This window comes from Thamnophis sirtalis, unplaced genomic scaffold (genome assembly GCF_051295495.1).
Source record: "Thamnophis sirtalis isolate CommonGarterSnake01/CBP01778 unplaced genomic scaffold, rThaSir2_p1.2 scaffold_1, whole genome shotgun sequence".
Taxonomy (NCBI): Eukaryota; Metazoa; Chordata; class Lepidosauria; order Squamata; family Natricidae; genus Thamnophis; species Thamnophis sirtalis.
The window spans coordinates 28,915,070-28,936,158 of record NW_028261381.1 but is presented as its reverse complement, the minus strand read 5'-3'; positions in this window follow the sequence as shown (position 1 = coordinate 28,936,158).

The following is a 21,089-nucleotide window of genomic DNA, read 5'->3' as shown; positions in this document are numbered from 1 at the left end:
AATGAGGAAAGCCTTGGCCTGCTGAACTTGGGGGGCAGGGGAGGGGGAGCAGTCATTGGGGAGAGGGAGGACAGTAAAATAATGATGGAGAATAAAAGCTTGGTTTTGCCTGCCGGTCAGGGCAGAAGGCTTGACCAAGAAGTTTAAAGTTGGGCCTCTTGTTTTTCTGGTCTTTCCCCACTGAGGCCACACTTAGTGAATATCCTGAAGTGTAGAACAGCGGTCCCCAATCTTTTGGGGACCCAGGGACTGGTTTTGTGGAAAACTGGGGCAGGTGTGGAGACGATGGTTTCACACCCTACCCAAATCCCACATATGCACAGATAAAGCTTTTTTTACTTGCACTGACCAGTTCTTAACAAGCCACAACTGGGGGTTGGGGACCCCTGGTGTAGAAGACGCATGGCTGCCACTACTATGGCAGCCATGTGGCTTCTATGATGTCAAAGACACATGGATGCCACTACTATACTGAAGGATATTGGGATCTGTAGTTCCGTAATTTCAGACTCAAGTTACCTCAAGTGGAATTGAAATGAATGCTATAATGTTATTGTTAAACTGAGAAGAAAAACAGAAAATGAAATGTATTCTTCATATGTCTTCATATTTTTTACAGTTGCCCATCTCATGGAACTTGATTCTGTGAGAATGTTTTTTTTGAAAAAACCAAAAGGCTGCAGTATAATTATATAATGATTAGAGACAACATGAAACATGGTTGTAATTTACTTATGGAGTAGTGGCTTGGCAAGTTGCTAATTACGTAAATATTTCATCTGTAGTTGCTGATTGGATGTAGTTCTTTATTGTTCTGTTACACAAAGGCAAATATAGCAGCAATGATTGCAAAAACTATACAAGAGTTAGTGTAAGTGTGGGAAGTTGCTTGACCAAGTTCAGATTGGAAGGGTACAAGAGATAACAAGGAGAAAAAAATTAACAAGTGCAGTGTGGTTTTATAGGCAGATGTTTATTTAATTTAATTTAATTTATTTTTATCCCACCTTTATTTTTATAAGTAACTCAAGGTGAAGAGCTTACCTATTTCTTCCTCCTATTTTCCCCCTAACAACAATCCTGTGAGGTGAGTTGGACTAAAAGAATATGACTGACCCAGTGGTGAGATTCAACAATTGTTACTATCGGCTCTGTGGGTGTGGCTTGGTGGGTGTGGTAGGGGAAAAAGACTGTAAAATCTCTATTCCCTCCCCACTCCAGGGGAAGGATATTGCAAAATCCCCATTTCCTCCCAATCAGCTGGGACTCAGGAGGCAGATAATAGATGAGGGTAGGCCCAATCAGAGGTAGTATTTACCGCTTCTCCGAACTACTCAAAATTTCCACTACCGGTTCTCCAGAACTGCTGAATACCACCTCTGGACTGACCCAATGTTATCCAGGTGACTTTCAAGCATAAGTGCAGGCCAAATTGTTATTCTTCAGTAGCTCATTGATTAAGGCAGCTTATAAGCCTAAGCAACCAATTATTCAATATACTGAGAAATGTAAGTATGTTAAAAAAAAGTTTATTGTACTGTACATATGTTGATTTAGGAGAATAAAACCTTAGGATAACATGACTATACTGAATTATTGAATCTTTCAAGAACATTTGAAGTTGAAGGATGATTGCTGAATGTGAAAAATAATAATATGAAATAGACATAAAGTACATGTAGGGCATAAATTGATTCCTTAGTGAATAATTCAACATTGTACAAGGAGTAAGAGATATATAACACCTGTTGTGATATTAGACATATGTTGATTAGAGATATGAACGCCTGTGCCCACTTTTGACACCTGGGAGCTGCAAGGACTAGTTCCTGCAGTTTACTTGGCAAGGTTTTTCAAAGGTGGTTTGTCATTGTCTGCTTCCTAGGGCTGAGAGAGAGTGACTGGCCAAAGGTCATCCAGTTGGCTTTGTGCTTAAGGTGGGTTATAGAACTCCTTTCAGCCTGATGCTTTAATCATTGCACCAAAGTAACTATATTTAGAAGTAAATAGAGTTGCTTTTTTGTAACTACAGTAAAAAAAATGATTGTAAGAATTGCAACCATGCAATTTAATCCGAGACATGAAGTGGGCCCTACTATATTTAACCACAATCATTATTTTAAAAAAAGAATTCTAAATATTTCTGGCCCAATTGGGATGAAGGATGAAATATTTGTGTTTGTGCAGACATACTTTTTCCATTTCCATGTTATTTTTTTTATCATAACAGGCTGTAGAGTCCTTAATGTGCCATTTTAAAATATGGCACCAAGTGAATTTATGACAGACAGAGCTGCTACTTGGAAGTGGACTTACTGTTATTATTATTATGTGGTTAATCTTTGGTGAGATTCACAGCCTTTGGGGCTGGTTGGTAACTCAACAGTTCGAGTCCTAACCAAGGACCTAGGAACTGTTAAAGTAATGTCGGAGGATATAAGCTGTCTCAAGTAGGGTGGCTTTTTGTAGAGTCAGAATGTTCAAGTCAGGTAAATTTAGAATTTTCAAATAGTGAGGTAGCCCTTTAGGTATTGCTCCAGGACTCCAATAACAATTGGAACAACACATGATTTCTTTTTCCACAGTCATTCAACCTCAAGTTGCAAGTATTTTATGATTTTTTTCTTGCTGTTTATCTTCAATTCGTGCATCACCTGGTATTGCAATGTCAATGAGCCATACGTTTTTTCTTTTCAATTATTGTTATATCAGGTGTGTTGTAGGCCAAGTGCCTGTCAGTCTGGATTCTGAAGTCCCACAAGATCTTGACTTTCTCATTCTCTAAAACCTCAACCTGATGGTCCCAGTGGTTTTTGCTGTACTCAAATCCAAACTTTTGGCACAATTTCCAGTGAATGATCTTAGCAACGGGGTCATGGCATTGTAGGTAGTCAGTTTGTGAAATTTTGCTGTACCCACTGATCAAGTGGTTGACTGTCTCATCTTTCTCATTACAGAGGCAACATTTGCTGTTGGTGGTAACATGTTGAATTTTCATGCAGTTTGTGGCTAAGGCTTGTTCTTGAGCTGCCAAAATAAAGCCTTCTGTTTCTTTTTTCAGTGCTCCTGATCTTAACCAAAAGTTAGCTTTTGGTCAGCTTTGCCTTCAATACCTTTCAAGTATTGGCCATGCATAGTTTTGCTTTTCCAATTTTCAGCTCACTTCATTATTATTATTATTATTATTATTATTATTATTATTATTTTAATCTTTGGTGAGATTCCCAGCCTTTGGGGATGGTTGGTAAGTTAACAAGGACAAGCTGTTTGGGGATGGTTAGTAACTTAAGAAGTTCCTAGGTCCTAACCAAGGACCTAGGAACTATTAAGGTAATGTCGGAGGATATAAGCTGTTCCAATAGGGTGGTTTTTTGTAGAATCAGAATGTTCAAGTCTGATAAATTTAAAATTTCCAAATAGTGAGTTAGCCCTTTAGGTATTGCCCCAAGGGCTCCAATTACAATCGGGACAACACAGGATTTCTTTTACCACAGTCGCACAACTTCAATTTGCAAGTCCCGGTACTTTGTGATTTTTTCTTGCTGTTTATCTTCAATTCGTGCATCTCCAGGTATTGCAATGTCAATGAACCATACTTTTTTCTTTTCAACTATTGTTATTTCAGTTGTGTTGTGGGCCAAGTGCCTGTCAGTCTGAATTATTATTATTATTATTATTATTATTATTATTATTATTATTATTATTATTATTATCATCATCATCATCATCATCATCATCATCAGATGTGAGCTTTATATACTATTTTGTTTTTGGGGGAGGGAAGGGGAACCTGAAGATACAATCTCGCTCATTTCAAAATAGCAGAATGTATTTTGCAACTAGCTAGATTCATTTTTTGTGATAATGAGCAAAAAAAGCTTATAGAAGAGCTCTGGGAATAGGAATGATTGAAGAAGCTATAGCGACATTCCAGAATAGTGAAAGGGTTTTAGAGGAGGAAAGAGAAAGAAACGAGAGGAAAGGAAAGGAAAAACCTATGACTCTCTAGATAAAAGCAGAGACTCCTAAGCTGCTTTAAATTCAAATCAGCATGTTGTATATTTCAGAAATTATCTTGCTAGTTGAAAGACATACATATTCAGTTGCCACCTCTGTGTGTGCATGTGTGAGAGTGAGTGAGAAAGAGAGAGATTGAGGAATGAGATCATGAAGCCAGATTCTGTAGATGCATGAATATTTAGTAACTGGGTGCTGAGGAAACGTTGACTGGTTGAGACCTTGGGAAAGAGACAATAAAGCAAAGATAGGAGAGAGCCCCAAAACAAATGGATGTATGGGAGAACTGCCAAGCCCAGTCTCTTCGTTTAACTGCCCTGTATTTGGGGACTTTCAGCGATTATTATTATTTTTACTAAAAGAAGAGCTTTCACAAGCTCTTTCACAACAAATAGTCCACCTCCAAATAGCAGTAGCATGGAAGGAAATAGGTAATATGGGTAGTTGGTGCAAGAGCCAAGTTCCTTCCTTTAATTTTCAGGTATGCACAATCACACGCCCCCTCCCCACTGCCCCAGGACATCCTTTGCCGTTCATGTCAATCTGGCATCATTTTCTGCTCGTTGCTTTTGCAATCGTCTGTCGTTCCTTCGGATTGGAGTCCCGATGTGACGCTGCGAAATGCAACGAAGGAGAGAACCCGCTCTTGGGCGGGCTGGCGCTCGCGTTCAGGTTCCACAGCCGGGAAAGGAGCGCTTTGGAGAATCGCGCGGCAAGCTTGGAGTTGTCCATGGTGCTGATGCAGGACTCTACGCAACCAGCGTCCGACTTCGTAACAGAACGAAAGGAATTCCTACTGATGGATACCTTTCTCCTTCTATTTAATCCGGGAGAGCGAGTACTGTGACAGAAAGAGGATTAGGAAGATGCCCGACACTTTCTAGCTATCTTTAAAGCTTCCTAAAGTACAGCAATGGATTGCTTCGGCAATCAGTCTCATAGGGTCTTGTGTTGACCCTCGTGCTGATCTAAGGCAGGAATCCAGCAGGCATCTCTGTATTGAGCCAAGAGCTCTCCTGCTTTCCAGCTGGAAGAGTGAGACATGCAGTTACAGTTCTGAGTCAGATGCTTCTGCTTTCCACCTGCCCTTTAACACAACCAGCAGGCTGTTTCTTTACTCCAGCAGCCTTTCTTAAAAACTGCTGGAATTCCTCGTTTATGTTGCATTTTATCCAGCAAATTGGGCAGCTGAGATCTGTATTTCTGCAATAGGTAATTGTGGGACCAATTTCCTCAAGGTGTTATTCTGAAATTTGGAATAGCCCTGGTGTGTTGGAAAATAGATTGAATTTAAAAATAATAACAAGGGAGGCATGGAGAGACAGCTTTAAATAGGAATAAAGGAAGCTTAAAAATACCTACCATAAGAATAGTTTCTGATTCACAGGCTACTAGAGAACTCTTTTATGTCTACATTTTTAATAGAAAGTGTCCTTGGCTTTTTTCCCTATCCCCCCCATTACATTTGGAATTATTAGCAAAAGATGTAGTCTGCAACTCATTAATGTAGCTGTGTCTTTTTCTTGGGAACGTATGGCATCTCTGCAGCTAATCTGAGAGCAAATGTGTCCACAAAGCATCTTTTTGGAGTTGAAATCTATCCATTGCACATTTATAATACATGCATTGATTATCATGTCTCCATAAGTAAGACGCCACATACCCACATTTTCCCTTAATCTTTCCTGTCAGTTCTGGACTTGGGAGAAATCCATTCAGGTATTTAACACCTTCCATAATCACTTAGTATTTAATACAATTTAGGGGCTGCCCAATTCCAGGCTAAGACTTTGAATGGTTTACATTAAAAAAGTAGAAACAGTACAACACCACTGATTTCTATAATAACATTTATTAATACAGCACAAATAAAGTGAGTCCAGGTTAAGCATGAACTCACTAGCTTTTGAAAACAGGACTTGCATTTGAGGATGAAAACTGTTCTCACTTCTGATTAAGATGTTTGACTGAACTAAGGAAAGTAAACTTCAGGTCTCTGCTCAATGGAATGGGGCAGGCTAGGAGGAAGTGCTTTTCTCTTGCTGTCTTTAGAACAGGGACAATATATTTATGAAAGGCTGTCCTCTCAATAACCCAGCTGAAGAGTTTTTCAGTAGATGCAGCTTCTGATACAATCCCTATGGTTGGTTGTGTCCCTTCAAGTTGGTGATGACTTTTAGTGAACACATTTATAGGTTTTCTCTCAAAATCCCACATGACATATTTAGTATTAAGATTCCTACATTGCAGGACCAGATTTTTCTGACAGGGAATTACTGCAGTTGGTTGTATAAAAAAAATAGAAACTAAAGAAATAGAAATGGAAGACCATGTAGTACTTCATTATCTATTCTGCACAGGCCTTGCAATACTCTAGTACACAGGTGTCAAAGTCATCACATCATGTTGCCATAAGGTGACATATCCTGACATTTTTCCTTTTGCGGAGCTGGGTTGGGTGTGGCCTGCATGTGACTCATCCAACCAGCAGGCAGCCAGTTTGACATCCCTGCTCTAGTACTAGCACTAATTGCTCATACCCAGATAAGTCTGAACGAATATTTAAATGTATTACTGGTTGATTACTATCATCAATAAGATCATAAATTTTTGATCAATCATCATCCATACTACATATTTGTTTAAAAAATTCTGAAAAAAAATCATATTTCTAAGTTGATCTTTGATGGTGGAGGGAAAAAAAATGATAACTTGCATAAATTAGTGAAGTAAAGAATTTGACCTGATTCCTTGTGTGAGTGACTTTGGGTATTTTATTTCCAATAATGCATGTTAACCATCAATGTAGCCCACTTATTGTTCAAACTTACCCTTAAAATATATGCAGTGATGTACTCTTACTTGGTTAAGAGGATATTGATTGTATGCAGATAACGTTTTAGAGAAATCACATAAGCAGCATTGTGAAAGGCAGCAACCTTTGTTGAAGAACCTCTTATACCTGGGAGCAGAAAAATATTAAAAATGTTCCAGGAACTCCACCACCATTACCTCCTCATGTAGTTGATAAGGGAAGACTTATCTACTAAGGTGATCTTTTTCAGCATTTTTATTCCAGAGTTTTAAGGAGTAATCAAAAAGAGAAAAAAAAACCATTAGAATAGATGCCATACTACTTTGCTACTCTATCTCCTTTTTCCATATAACTTAATAGACATTTTCCCACTTGAGAGCTCTTAGACCTGTAAAATTGAAGCTACTTTACTAAATAGTTGCTTATTTTTGTTTTCTTTAAAAAATGCAGCTCATTCTTTCTAATTCATAAACTAATCTTGAAATGTTTTTAAATGAAAAAGTAGGGTATTAAATGCAGATTGATTGAAGACTGTTGAAAAATAGTATTATTATTTGAGATGGAAATATTTTCTATTCCTGAGATTTTTATTAGCTCTAAGGTATTTTCTTTGACCCCACTTCAGTTAAATCGTAGAATACATTTTACATGTCACTATGGCTGCAGCAACTAGTTTAATGTCATAAAAGATTAGTTATGAATGAATAGGCTATAATTATTTTACTTCCTTTTGTTCATTCCAGCTCTGAGAATTCAAAATAAATGTACTCTTGTAGACTGGGCAAGCTAATTCTTTTGAAAATTTTAGCAGGGATTAAAGTCCTCCTCCTCTTCTTCTTCTTCCTCCTCCTCCTCCCTTTTTACCTTCATATCATTTGTGGCTAAGGTTAGAAAGTTAAAAAAAGAAAGCTACTTTGGTGTAGAGACTAAGGTTTTGGCCTTGCAAACAGAAGGCAGGGACTTCTATGCCTGCCAGAGGTATGGAAGCCAATTGGATGACTTTGAGCCAGTCCTTCTCTCTCAGCCCAACTCACCACATAGATTTGGTGTGGGGAAAATAGGAGGCAGGAGCATTAGATATTTTGCTGCCTTGAGTTATTTATAAAAAAGGCAAGAAGTGGTTTTTTAAAAAAACAATACTGCTCTATCCACTCAAATCTACAGACATTTGTTGGAATGATGATAGACGCTTTCGCAGGCAGTTTCTGAAATGCCCTCCCTTGGTAGTCAGCATCATCCTCGCTCTTTTAAAAACACAATAAGTCATTAGCATTGAATTCCCCATGCCATAGCTGGAGCGGGTTAGAAAAAGATGAAGGGATCTTTTTTGACAGTTCCATTGGCAGTAACGTATCATTGCCAAAAAAGGCATTCAGAGTTGTCATCCTTATTTTACATAGTTTTCTCTCTGGTAATGTTATGCTGCTAACTAGGGCATACAAAACCTTTACCAGACCTATACTTGAATACTGCTCACCTGCCTGGAACCCCCACTGCATTTTGGACATTAAAACATCAGAGAGGGTCCAGAGGTATTTTACAAGAAGAGTACTCAACTCCTCTGCTCGTAATAACATTCCGTATACCACATTGAAATTTTAGGCCAGTATATCCTTGAACTACACCTACATTCCGACCTGAGCTTAGTGCACAAGATAATCTGCCATAACGTCCTACCTGTTAATGACTACTTTTACTTCAACTGCAATAACACAAGGGCTATCAATAGATACAAACTAAATGTAATCCGTTCTAATCTTGATTGCAGGAAAAACTATTTCAGCAGTAGGGTAGTAAATGTGTGGAATATCCTACCTGATCCTGTTTTTAGTTCCTCTAACCCCCATACCTTTTACCTTAAGCTGTCTACCGTTTCTTAAGAAGTCCCTAAGGGGGCGTGCATAAGTGCATCAGCATGTCTACTGTCCCCATTTATATGTACTCTTTTTATGTGTTTATGGCTATGTTTTGCTTATTTATATCCATTTATTTGTGCCATTTTTCATGTATTTTCATACTTGTTTCCTTGTACTTGTTTACAGATAAACAAACAAACAAACAAACCTCGCTGAGCCCTGTTATTGCAAGCCTTACACTCATTACCATTGAGGCTTGCTGGCAAACCAGAGGCAGCCTGAACTATGAACTAACTTAACACCGTAACTATCTTCTATGACCTATACCCATCACCTTTTAGTGCTATCCATGCAATTCATGTGTATGTGTGTAAAAACAACTATGACCATGCAAGCGAAGCTCATTTTTGCATGCATCAACATGTGGGAATGCATGTGGGGAAAAAATGGTGACACTTTGATCATACAGTTGCAATCACCATCTTTACTTTTTTGACTTTTCCCTTTTTTTCCTCACTTACCTGGCGCTCTTAATTTTTCCATTCCCCACTAGCACTGATGATATTACAGTACCTAGTTTAGTAAAGTAACGTCTGCGAGAAAACAACCAAACTCAGAAGGCACCAAGCACCCCTCAGTTCAACTCTGTTCTACAAATATTTTTCTCCATTGGTAGCAGATCGGATACATTTCACAAAGGTAAAAAGGAACAAAACATTCAAATCTCTCTCTCTCTCTCTCTCTCTCTCTCTCTCTCTCTCTCTCTCTGTTTATATATAAATTTTATTTTGTTTGTACAAACTTCGCATCTTTGCAACACATTACATTTTTGTACCTATCTGTTTTATCTATACCAATAAATCTTTTATGACTATAACTTCATATATTGGTGCATTTACATTATTTCATGCATTTTTTTCATTCTATATATAATAGTCTATATGTTCTATGTATAGCAGTTTTTATTACATTTATGTCGTTTTGTATAATATATAATATATTAAATCTTTTATAACTATGACTTTATATATTTGTGCATTTACATTATTCCATACATTTTTTTCATTCTATATGTAATATTCTATATATTCTATGTGTAACAGTTTTTACTACATTTACGTCATTTTGTGTAATATTTATTTGCTATAGTCTATCTCATATTTCAATCTTTTGATCCCTTTCCGGTTTTGTAGTTGTCTATTGTTTTGTTGATCTTTCTTCCTTTCTTTTTTGCTTTCCTGCTTTTTCTCTCCTTTCCTCTAGCCAATTGTACAATAAATCCCATACGGAGTAGTATTCAGATTCGTCTTTCTATTTTTATTCTTTTTCTTTTAGCAATACTCAACCATTCCAATAGCCAATTTTCTTCTCCAGAGCTTTTTTTTTTTTTTTGGTGCTTTTCTTGCCCAGGGAAAAGAATTTAGCTTTTCAGAATGAGAATTTTGCCCTTAGATCAAATCAGCTGTCATAGAAACCAGTAAGGGGGAAAAAACCCACAGAGTGCCACGGCTGCATAACCAAGGGGATAGACATCTTAACCTTGTGCAATGACTGTCATAAACTGGCAAGATTCTGAAGTGGCAGATTAGTCTCTCACTTAATCACACCTTTAAATTTTTATTGTTTCTTCCAACAACCCAGAAACATGTTGTCTCTCCGTTATTTATTTTCATTTATAGTTCTGAAGTATCGATTGTCTTATCTTTCTGCAGACATTTATCTGCTAGTGATTTACAGTAACTTCATAGCATCATCAGCCATCAAATATCATACAAAACGATGTGAAATGATATAAAAAGTGTTCTCATTAGTGTTATTTTGGCACAGAGATCGTTGAACTACTGCAAAAATGCTATAAATTAGTAGTGGGAAGATTGCCCAACCCGATGGATTACTATTTTTTCCCCATTTCACAGATGTTACTTGATGAACCAAAGAAAGGAAAGGCGTAGATATTTAAAATACAATAAATGGTCACTACTAAAAGACTAACTATGAATTATACAGAATAAGGAACGAAAAGGAGGGAGAACTCTATTTTTCAGTATTCTGTGTCTGAGTACCTTGTATATAGCACTCAATCTCACTCAAGGAATGGAATGAATACTCTTTTTTCCCCCCACTTAGGTATAAATTTTCTAAATGCAAGATATCATTTAACACATTTCTCACATACAGACTGAAGCTAAACATATAGGGTGGTCTTCATGTCTAGTTAAACAATCCATGAAATCATCCAATATTCTGAAAGGCAATTTAATCAATTAATGCCTAGCTATGTGGCTCTTATACATTTCACAGAATGCAATCTACCAATGGTTAGGGATGTGGTTTGGGTTGCATAACTAAAAGGTAAAAAGTTTCCTTGTCCAGCTGTGTCCAACTCTAGAACATGATGTTCATCTCCATTTCTTGGCCGAGGGAACCAGTGGTTGTCTGAAGACATTTTCTGTGGTCATGCAATGCTGTTAGTTATGGAACTCATAACTCTCCCTTTTTACGACTTTCTAACCCCTTATTTTTGGATAGAGTCAGGGCAACTGGATAGAGCTGAGTATTGTTCTGACCTAGGCTTCCCAAGAACGTGAAGTAAACTCCTGGTCCTGACAAAAATCCCTTTTATTAATTGACTGTGAATCCTGCTCATTCACATACTTTCAAGGGAGGATTTACAGTCACAGACCTTATCTGGCATGGAGAACTGCCAGGCTGATATCTGCAAAACTTGGCAAGGAGTAACCTGGCAAGAAGTCTCGGGGAATCATGAGCCAATTAAGTGAACTAATTGTTTCTTGCAAATTCCACTCCCTTTTCACTCCTCTTTTATTTCCTCTGGAAGGGGCTATTCCTCGTCCACCTGGCCTTACTCCCAAGTCCACCCCTGTTCTTTAGCTGTTCCCTTCGTCTGGCAACTCTGCACATGCACACACTGGGAACAGGCCCCAGCTGTTTCTTTGCCTCACTGATGTCCGACTCTGAAGGCAGTGGATAACTGGCTCTGGCCTCCTCTCTGCCTCTGACACAGACCCCTCATCAGAGACTTCCTTAGACTCTAGGACTGGTCCATGTTCCTCCCCAACCTCCTCACTATCCGAATCTGCTGCCAGCTCTGCTGGCGGGCCATAACAAGCATTTACTGGTCGGATGCCCTTCCTAACACCATTTGAAGTTCACAGCAGATTTTTTTCTTTGCGCCCTAGGAGAAAAATATCTGCCACTACCTAGGATTGAATTCTCAACCTTCTGAGGGGGAGGCGAGCATCTTCACCACTACACTACCATGCTGCTCTATGGAATGCATTACTAACATCCCAGAAACTTGTGTTTTAATAGTGCCTCCCCAAACGCTTCACAGTACCCTCAATAGTCATGGTTTCTCATATAGAATATGCTTATTTAGGAATCAGTGGTTAACATTTCATTATTATTGAAAGCAAATGACTTTTGCTTAGATTTTTCCCTTTCAGGGAAAAAACAGCTGCAAAAAAGCCATTTCTGAGTCTCTGAAGCCATTGCAAAGAGGCCATAAAGAAAGGCAAGTTGACAACTAAATGCTTTTCCACAACCCAGTGATGTAGCCCAGGAGAATAATAAAATGCCTTCAGCAAGAGATTGAGATACTAGTGTAATACTAGAAACAGATTTAGCTCCTCCTTTAATGTAGAGTTCAGTGCCCCCGCTTGCACTAGTCTTGTTTACACGTATTTTGGCCCTGTAGACAATTACGTTCATTTCTTCTCTTGTATATAACGAAGTTGTTGTAGTCACGTAGCCCAAATGCATACAAACATTTCTACTTTATACCCTGTTGGATAGAGTTAAAAATGATGCAAAAAGCTTTTTTTAATGCTAAGTTCTACAAGTTTCCTTTCCTATAGTCTTACTGTTTAAATGAGTAACGCTGCTTGAAAATAATTCTTTACCATCCCATCAGTAATTCTATCAGAAGCAGCATTTATCACTGTCATTGCTCATACTGACAGTAATCTACTACATTTACAGTAGGTCAGATTCTTCTCTATTAGTATTTTTTTTCATGTAATTCCAAATAACTCAGTTTAAAAACAACCTTGGGTGCATTTTTATTCATTACGGTGGACAACGAGAGGTATCCTGTTCGCCTTCAAGCAGGCGTGGAGAACTTGTAACCTTCTTGCAATAGCTGGATTGCAACACTCATTAGCGCTGAGTACTTCACACACTTGTTCGAGCTGAAATCAATACCATCAGGAAGGCCACAGTTTTCCCCACCAGTATTTTTATATTTCTCTCCTAAAGTAGGTTAAATAAGCTGTGATTTGGTAAAGGTAAAGATGTAGTTTAGTTTGTGTGATTGTCTTGGTGAAAATATGGAGGTAGTTTCTATCGGGGTGAAATCCAGCAGGTTCTGACAGGTTCTGGAGAACTGGTAGCAGAAATTTTGAGTAGTTCGGAGAACTGGGAAATGCCACTTCTCGCTGACCCCAGAGTGGGGTGGGAATGGGGATTTTGCAATAACCTTCCCCTCGAGTGGAGTGGGAATGGAGATTTTGCAGTATTCTTACCAAGCTATGCCCACCAAGCCACACTACACCACCAAGCCACACCCACAGAACCAGTAATAAAAAAAATTGAATTTCACCACTGGTTTCTATACATCCTATAATCACCAGAAACTGAGCTAAATCCTTCCCTTTACCAACCACTGCCTTTTTCCAGGAATTTTTTTTAAAAAAATCTTTATAATATAGTCCCTATCCCTGTAATTTCCTGATCATCACCCATTGAAGTACCACTGAATCCATAACCCTGCTAAACATTTTGGGATCAGTCATGGTTATCTAGGTCCTAATTCCAAGTATAGGATCATAAACTTGTCTAGTACAGGACTTTAACATTTCTATCCTGCGTCAACTTAGCAAGAGAAATTCTTCTGAATGCAAGAAGGGGTGATGTTTGAATCAACATCTTAAATACTGTGTTTCCCCCAAAATAAGACAAGGTCTTATTTTCCTTTGACCCCCCGAAATAAGCCCTTGGCCTTCTTATTATCTTTATTAATTTTTTTATTTTTTATTTTCAAAACAAACACAACACATAAATCTTCCTTCTTTACATACTGTAGAAAGTGTATCAGTTGGTTACAAAAGGCTTTTGTGCATCTCTTCCACAGTCATCAAGCATAATTCATATTAACTCAAGTATTTTAACTCAGATATTTACGTGGCACGACAAAACCGCGCTTGTCAAAATAGCGGTGATAAAACCACGTCGCTAAAGCCGCGACGTCATCACCGCGCGTCATCACCGCCGCGACAACAGCGCGGCGACTGAAGGGCACTTTAAAACAGCGCGGCGGCAGAAAGCCGATTTAAATTAAGGTAAGGGTTAGGATTAGGTTTAGGGGTTTGCTTTAGGGTTAGGTTTAGGGTTAGGGTTAGGGTTAGGGTTAGGGTGCTGAGTGCTTCGGAAGGCACGGATTTGCCCTCCGCGGTTATGTCATCGCGGTAGGGTCGCGTTTTTCCTTAGCGCTTCGGGCGGCGCAGATTTGCCCTCTGCACTTATGTCGGCGCAGATAAGGGCTTCGCGGTTTTGTGGTGGAACCGATATTTATACATGTTACCCTTATCATACCTCCATTTTTATTTGACTATAATTGTTTAAATGTCCTTCATAAAATATACCAAGATTTAATACATAACCACATACTAGCATTGCATTTAATATTTCTAAAATCCTCCAATAACACTGAATCCTTATGTCCTATTCTAGCTAAACATCTATAATATTTAATAACAAAATTTTCTAATCCTCCTTTCCAAATCACCGTTTGCAATTTTCATCCAGTTTCCTTATGTTGTACCCATACGTATATATAGGTTGATATCATTATCCCTCCTTTATTTGACTATATCCTGTATCATAACATTTTCCCCCTAATAATCAAAATTTAACTGTATCTAACTTAGTTCTTTTTTATTAACCTTAGTATATAATCCAAAAGGATTTTTAATCTTCCTTTCATGGGTACCATTCAATATTCATATCCAATTATTACTTATCATAACACTACACATTGTATACATTGTTATCATTATCAATTATTTAACTATATTATCACTAAATTTCACGAAGTTTAACTAGTTTTAAGTTATATTCTTCCATCTATCAACCTGTATCTTTCCAATAACAAAACAATCTAATATCTTCTGCCATTTGTGGTGCCAATCCTCTAATCATCTTCTTGTTCAGCTTTGTATGGACTTCTCTTAGCAACTCCTTGCTTATAAGATCTCTCATATAATCTTGATGCCCTCTTTCTGTTTCCTTATTCAACTTGTCTTTAATTGTCAGCAGTGTTATCAATGCTTTTGCTATTAGAATTTCTTTCTTTAAGTCCATAGATCCTTTAATTTTATCTTCTTCTATATCTTTACCTTTGGAATAGATTTTCTCTCCATTTAATTCCTCTTTCAGTATTCCATTCTTTCCATTTTCAGGAATAAACCAATTACCATAGATATCAGCAGGTTTAATCTCTTTATATTCATTTTCCACTTCATTTTTTTGAGTTTCAATCACCTCATTTTGCATTTGATGAACATCCTTAATTTTTTCATCATATTTTCTTGTTATGTGCTCTAGGTATTCCAGTTTTTTCTCTACTATATTTGATAATTTCTGTAGTTCTGAAAATATATTTTGCAAAGTTAAGACCTCTATTTTCTCTTGACGTTGTGCCATAACAAACACAGCTGCTCTAGCTTGGAAGGTTAATAAAATTAAAGCATAGATTCACAAAGAATGTTGTTTTTCTCTGATTGAAAATATACTTGAAAGGGACATTTGTGTGTTTCCCTTCTTATCACTCTGTAGCCAAACAGTAAAACCTTGTGGTGCTAAGTCAAAACAATCCATGAAGAAAAAAATGTTCCATTTTGAATACACAAAGCTCGGATCAACAAAACCTCCCAGCCTCCAAGCGGAAACACTGTTAAAGAGTTTCTTTTTGTATCTTCCTTTGTATTTAAAGTTAGAAAAAGAGGTCCAATCTTTAAATGAATTAGAAAAATACCCACAGCAATAAAAGAGGAAAACTTTAGTCTATAGATTACAGAGTCACAAAGAGAAGGTTAAAGAAGAAAACTTAATCCATCCATTTCAAAAGGTTTGCATAGATTCAATCCATAAAAATAGCATTTAAAAAGTAAGATAACCACTGTCTAAAACCATTCCAAATTTAATTCTGCCGCTTGATTCTTCTATTCTTCAATTTAAATTGATTTTTAAGTTTTTATAGGCAGTCTCTTTTTTAAAACAATAAAAATTCCTCACCAGCTGGAAACACTTTCTCTTTCTGTATTCTTCCATTTTGGAGCCATCCCGACTTCGTCAGCCTTGACTGGATTTTTGTCACCATCTTGAAGAACTTCTCTTGCTTCTTTCAGGGATTTTATCGGGGATTTTATCCCCGAGATCAGCAAAACAGATTCTTCTTGTTCACCGTCTCTTTGGGACGGTTTAGGTCTGTTTTGACCACCCAGTGGCAAAAGTGTTGGCTGTGGTCTCAGAGCATTGAGACCACACAACCATATCTTTGTGACATTGGCTCCTCCTCCAAAAGGGAGGTCTTATTATTTTTGAAGTGCAGGAGGCAGCAAGTGTAGTTACCTCATAGCTGCTGCTGCATTGCAATATTTTTAGGGAAGGCTTATTTTCAGGGGAGGGCTTATTTTAGCACATGTGCTCCCAAATGGGGCTTATTATCTGGGAGCTCTTATTTTTGGGGAAACAGAGTAGCTGTGCCCTTTTAAATTCTGTGCTCATTTTTCTGTGTGTAAACCTGGTGGATTCCTACTGACTGAGCAAGTAGGAATACAGCAGACTATCAAAACTGCATTTTAAATGGAATGAAAACATGAATTTCTGAGTAGCCTTGTTTAGGACTATATCACATATCAAGCCACATACATGATTTATTTAGACATGGCTATAGGGAGAAACTTTTATTTCAGAACTGTCACAAATTTAACTCACCTCAAGGCTTTGTTAATACTTATCAGACTGATTCTGTCTTTAACTGGACCTATCTATAAGTTTTTTTCTTTTACTTAAGCGTAGGGCTAACCTAGAAAATATCAAACATGGGAACACATTTAACACATTTTCTTTTTCTTATTTTTGTTCAAGGACCGTTAAAGCAACCTGAATGCGACTGGCTCCATTATTAAGAAAGGTGAAAATTTCTTTTTTACAGGTTCCCTCTTGTTTAAAGTAAGAGGTAATATGAACCCTGCTGATGTGAAGGGGGGACCCTTTCCTTGATTAGGGAAAGTTCTAAGCCAGCCTGAGACATCCATTTCTGGGAAAGGAAATTAAGGCACTATATCAGAGATGGATTGCTCCCAGTTTTACTACCGGTTCACTTCATGCAACTTACAGTGAACTGTGCACACGCATGCACTACTAAACAACATGCTGGTAGCAGCAGCCAGGGAATCGGTTCAGGGGCGTGGCCAGCCGGTTCTGCAGCCCAGGCCAGAATATCACTACTGATTCGACTGAACCAGGCCGAACTGCAACCCACCTCTGCACTATATGTAGAATCATAGAACTGAAAATGACCACAAGGCTTATCTAGACCAATCCTCTATAACACGGATGTCAAACTCACTGCGTCTTGTTGCCATCACGTGATGTATCATGACATTTTTCCCTTTGTGGAGCTGGGGTGGGCGTGGCCTGCATGTAACACATCCGGCCCATGTGCCAGTTTGACACCCCTGCAGTCTACAAATGTTTAGGAAACCATTATGCCATTCATTGTATGGGTTGTGGCCTAACATCTCCAGATAGATGAAGGTTAACAATTATCCAGAATTACACCAACTGGGACTTCTGGCAGGGACATGGTACTGAAATGGCTTTGATCACTCTTTGTAGAAAAATGCTGGAAAATGGGTGGGAGAAACCTGCTTCTTCCAATTTTACACTTCTAGGCTGCTTTCAATGGTAACAGTCATGGCATCTGGAGTGCCATACCATCTGGAGTGCCAAGTTACGATTTCGGACACACTGTTTTGCAGTGATTCTGGTCCTTCTGGTTGGGCCATGTCTAAAAGGTGGAGTGCAGGGACTCTCGATGAAATTCTGGACTGCTGATTATTGCTATTGCATCCATAATATATGACTCTATTGGGGTAAGTCATCCAGAGCTTTGGAGTGGTGTGTTATTAATGTTCGGATGATGCTCAGCAAAATTGGTCCTTAATCTCCAATCCCAGAGAAGCAACTGTACCCTTGCATGCTACTTAAATATGACAATGGACTGGGCCAGAGAAAACAAACTGGAATTTAATTCATACAAGATGCAGATACTGCTGGAAAATAGGATGCTGTAAGTGACGTTCAGTTTGTTTTGAATGGGATATGTTTTCCCCATAAAAACAAATTCACAGACTGGAAGTACTTCTTATTCCAAATATTTGTCAAATTAGGGTTTTTTATTTGAAAGCAAAAGAACAAGGCTTGAGTAACATTCCATCTTCCTACATGTACAGGATGTAATCAGCCCACATCGAATAGAGAAACGTATGTTGCAGAATTTGGCTGCCATCCTATGCACAGTCGTATGTGAGCAAAAGCCGTTTCCAATTCAGCTGGAGTGATACTTTAATGATGAATATCTCAAAGGTTTGTCATCCAAAGGCTCACTGTAAACATTTCCTTTCCCATGTGGTACATTTTGCATCATAAAATGTGGCGTTTCCTCATCTAAGAACGTAGGTGCATTAGTTAATTGGTCTGATTATAAAGCCACTTGGTAGGCTTTTTCCCTACAGAGACTCTGGAATAATACAGTTTCCTGCATTATGCAACTAAGCTGGCATTTTGCTTTCCATCCCAAAAAGAGAACTGCCCATAGCTGTTGTACCCTTCCCAAACCCATTCACAGAAAATATACTCCGTATTTTTTGGAGTATAAGATGCACCTTCCCCCCCACCCCTAAAAAAAGGGGTGAAATTCTGGGTGTGTCTTATACACTGAATATAGCATTTTTGGCCTCCTGAAACCCCACCGCTTCACAAAAATGGATGTGCAGAGGGTTTGGGAGGCCTGCAAAGTGCTCCTGGGGGCTGGGGAGGGCAAAAATGAGTGAAAAACAAGCCTTTTTTGCTTATTTTGGGGGGGAGGCAGCCCTCAGGAACACTCTACAAGCCTCCTAAAGGCTATGCATACCCCTTCTTTTGGCAAAAAACAGACTGTTTTTTGCTCATTTTTGCCCCCCCCAACCTCCAGGAGCACTTTGCAGGCCTCTCAAACTCTCTGCATGCCCTGTTTTTCACCAAAAATGAAGACTGAAGAGGGTTTGGGAGGCTTGCAGAATGCAAAAACTTTTTAAAAAAAATTTACCTCTTCAAAATCTTGGTGCGTCTTATACTCCCATGCGACTTATACTCTGAAAAATATGGTATATGAAAGTGTATGATGACAGGAAAGGGCATTCAGCTATTATACACACTGCTAACTCAATTCGGTTGCACAGACTTTACCCCGCACGGGATTATGGGGTCATTAAAAGATGACGATGAAGATTTATTTTTATTTATTTATCATTAAATTTATATTGCCACCTATTCAAGGTGGCTTACAGAATATAAAAAAGCCACATCTAAAAACAGTAAAACTAATAAAAAATCAAATACATTAATGTAATAAAATCATCTCCCACCCCCCACCCACCCCAGCGACAGCCGATTATACGGGCCATTTAATGGGCTCCCTTCCTCTCTGGGTTCCCCAGGCCTGCTGGCAGAAACAGGTCTTTAGTGCCTTCCAGAAGAGGGTTGAATGGGGGCCATTTTAATCTCTGGGGGAAAAGATGTTCCAGAGAGGGGGGGCCACCATGGAGAAGGCCCTTCTTGTTGGTCCCACCAGGTGTATCTCCCTTAGGGATGGGACCCACAACATTCCTGTCTTCCCCATTCTGATGGGTTGGGTAGATTGACAGGCAAGAGATGGTGCCTCAAATAACCTGGTCCCAAGCGATGATGATGATGATGATGATGATGATGATGATGATGATGTATATAAAAGTGTATATTCTGCCTTTCTTAGGCCTATGCATAACTCATTTGTTTTCCTGTTTAGCCACTTACTCCAGAATCATCACTTTTACTCTCATTTTTGGTGGTTACATTCGGGATAGACAATCTCCAAAGCTTGACTTATTTCTCCCATTCAGGATCAAATGTATGATATCAAAAACCTGATTTTTACTTTTGGAGGACATCCAGATTAGGGAAAATTGTTTTGAGGAATGCTGGAATCTAAACTGAGCATAAGAGCTTGTCAGACTTTGGCTAGTCAATTCATGCTCTTATGTCCACAAACATTGCAGAGTTGAAAACTGCATTCCCAAAAAATCTTGTTTTTTATTTATTCATGAGAAGGTGATGAGGCCCGGTGGTTACAGAGAACAGCACTTTCCATATGGAGAAAGATATACTTGGAAACTCAGGAGCAAAGGAGCAAAAATGTAGGTTTCTTTTACCTGTCAAATCCCACCGAGGGCTTCTTTTATCTTCTTTTACTTTTCAAATTATCCTACTTTTACAAATCCATAATCTTGCCCCTGATCCTTTCTCATGTTTGTGCAGTCTGTTTCACTAATGACCTGGGCAGTTATGCTTTCTCTCTCCCACGCACCCGCCAACATATCTTTAATTCAATTTTATTTTAATTTCGTTTTGTGAGAACGTAATTCGAGAGTGAGACATGGCATCATGCTGCAGATGGCAAGTGTTAGGCAGATCTTATTACCTGCCTCAATTGAATCACCTCTGCCTTCTGCAATCATAATTGGTCTGCCTTGTCTTCAAGGGGAAAAAAAACCATTATAGCATAGCTCGGGATGACTACTGATGGGGGGGCGGGGGAATTGAGTTGTATGTTCTTGATTTAATGTTCCATGGTGCTGAGAGTAAAAAAAAAACAAAAAAACTTTTGGGAGGAATAATATGCTGTCATGTATTGGAAATGATGCTGTTCCTAAAGGCAGAATCTAGGAAAAAACAGCATGCTTTCAAAATCATAATCTTATAAATAATGCATGGGAACAATAGCAATAGCACCCGTCATTATATATACAGAAAACTGACAAATAAATAGAATGTTGACTTAAAAAAAAATTAAAGGTGTAACTTCTGATATACAGTATGTGCAGGATATATAACAGGAACATTTTTCATGTATTTTAGTACCTACATGCATCCATAGGTATTCATTTTCCATTGAAGTAGGATATTTTGGGGGTTTGTAAGGCGCCCTGGTGACGTAGGCATTAAACTGCAGTGCTGCAGTTTGACTCTGCCCATAACCTGGAGTTCAATCCTGACAGGATCAAGGTTGACTCAGCCTT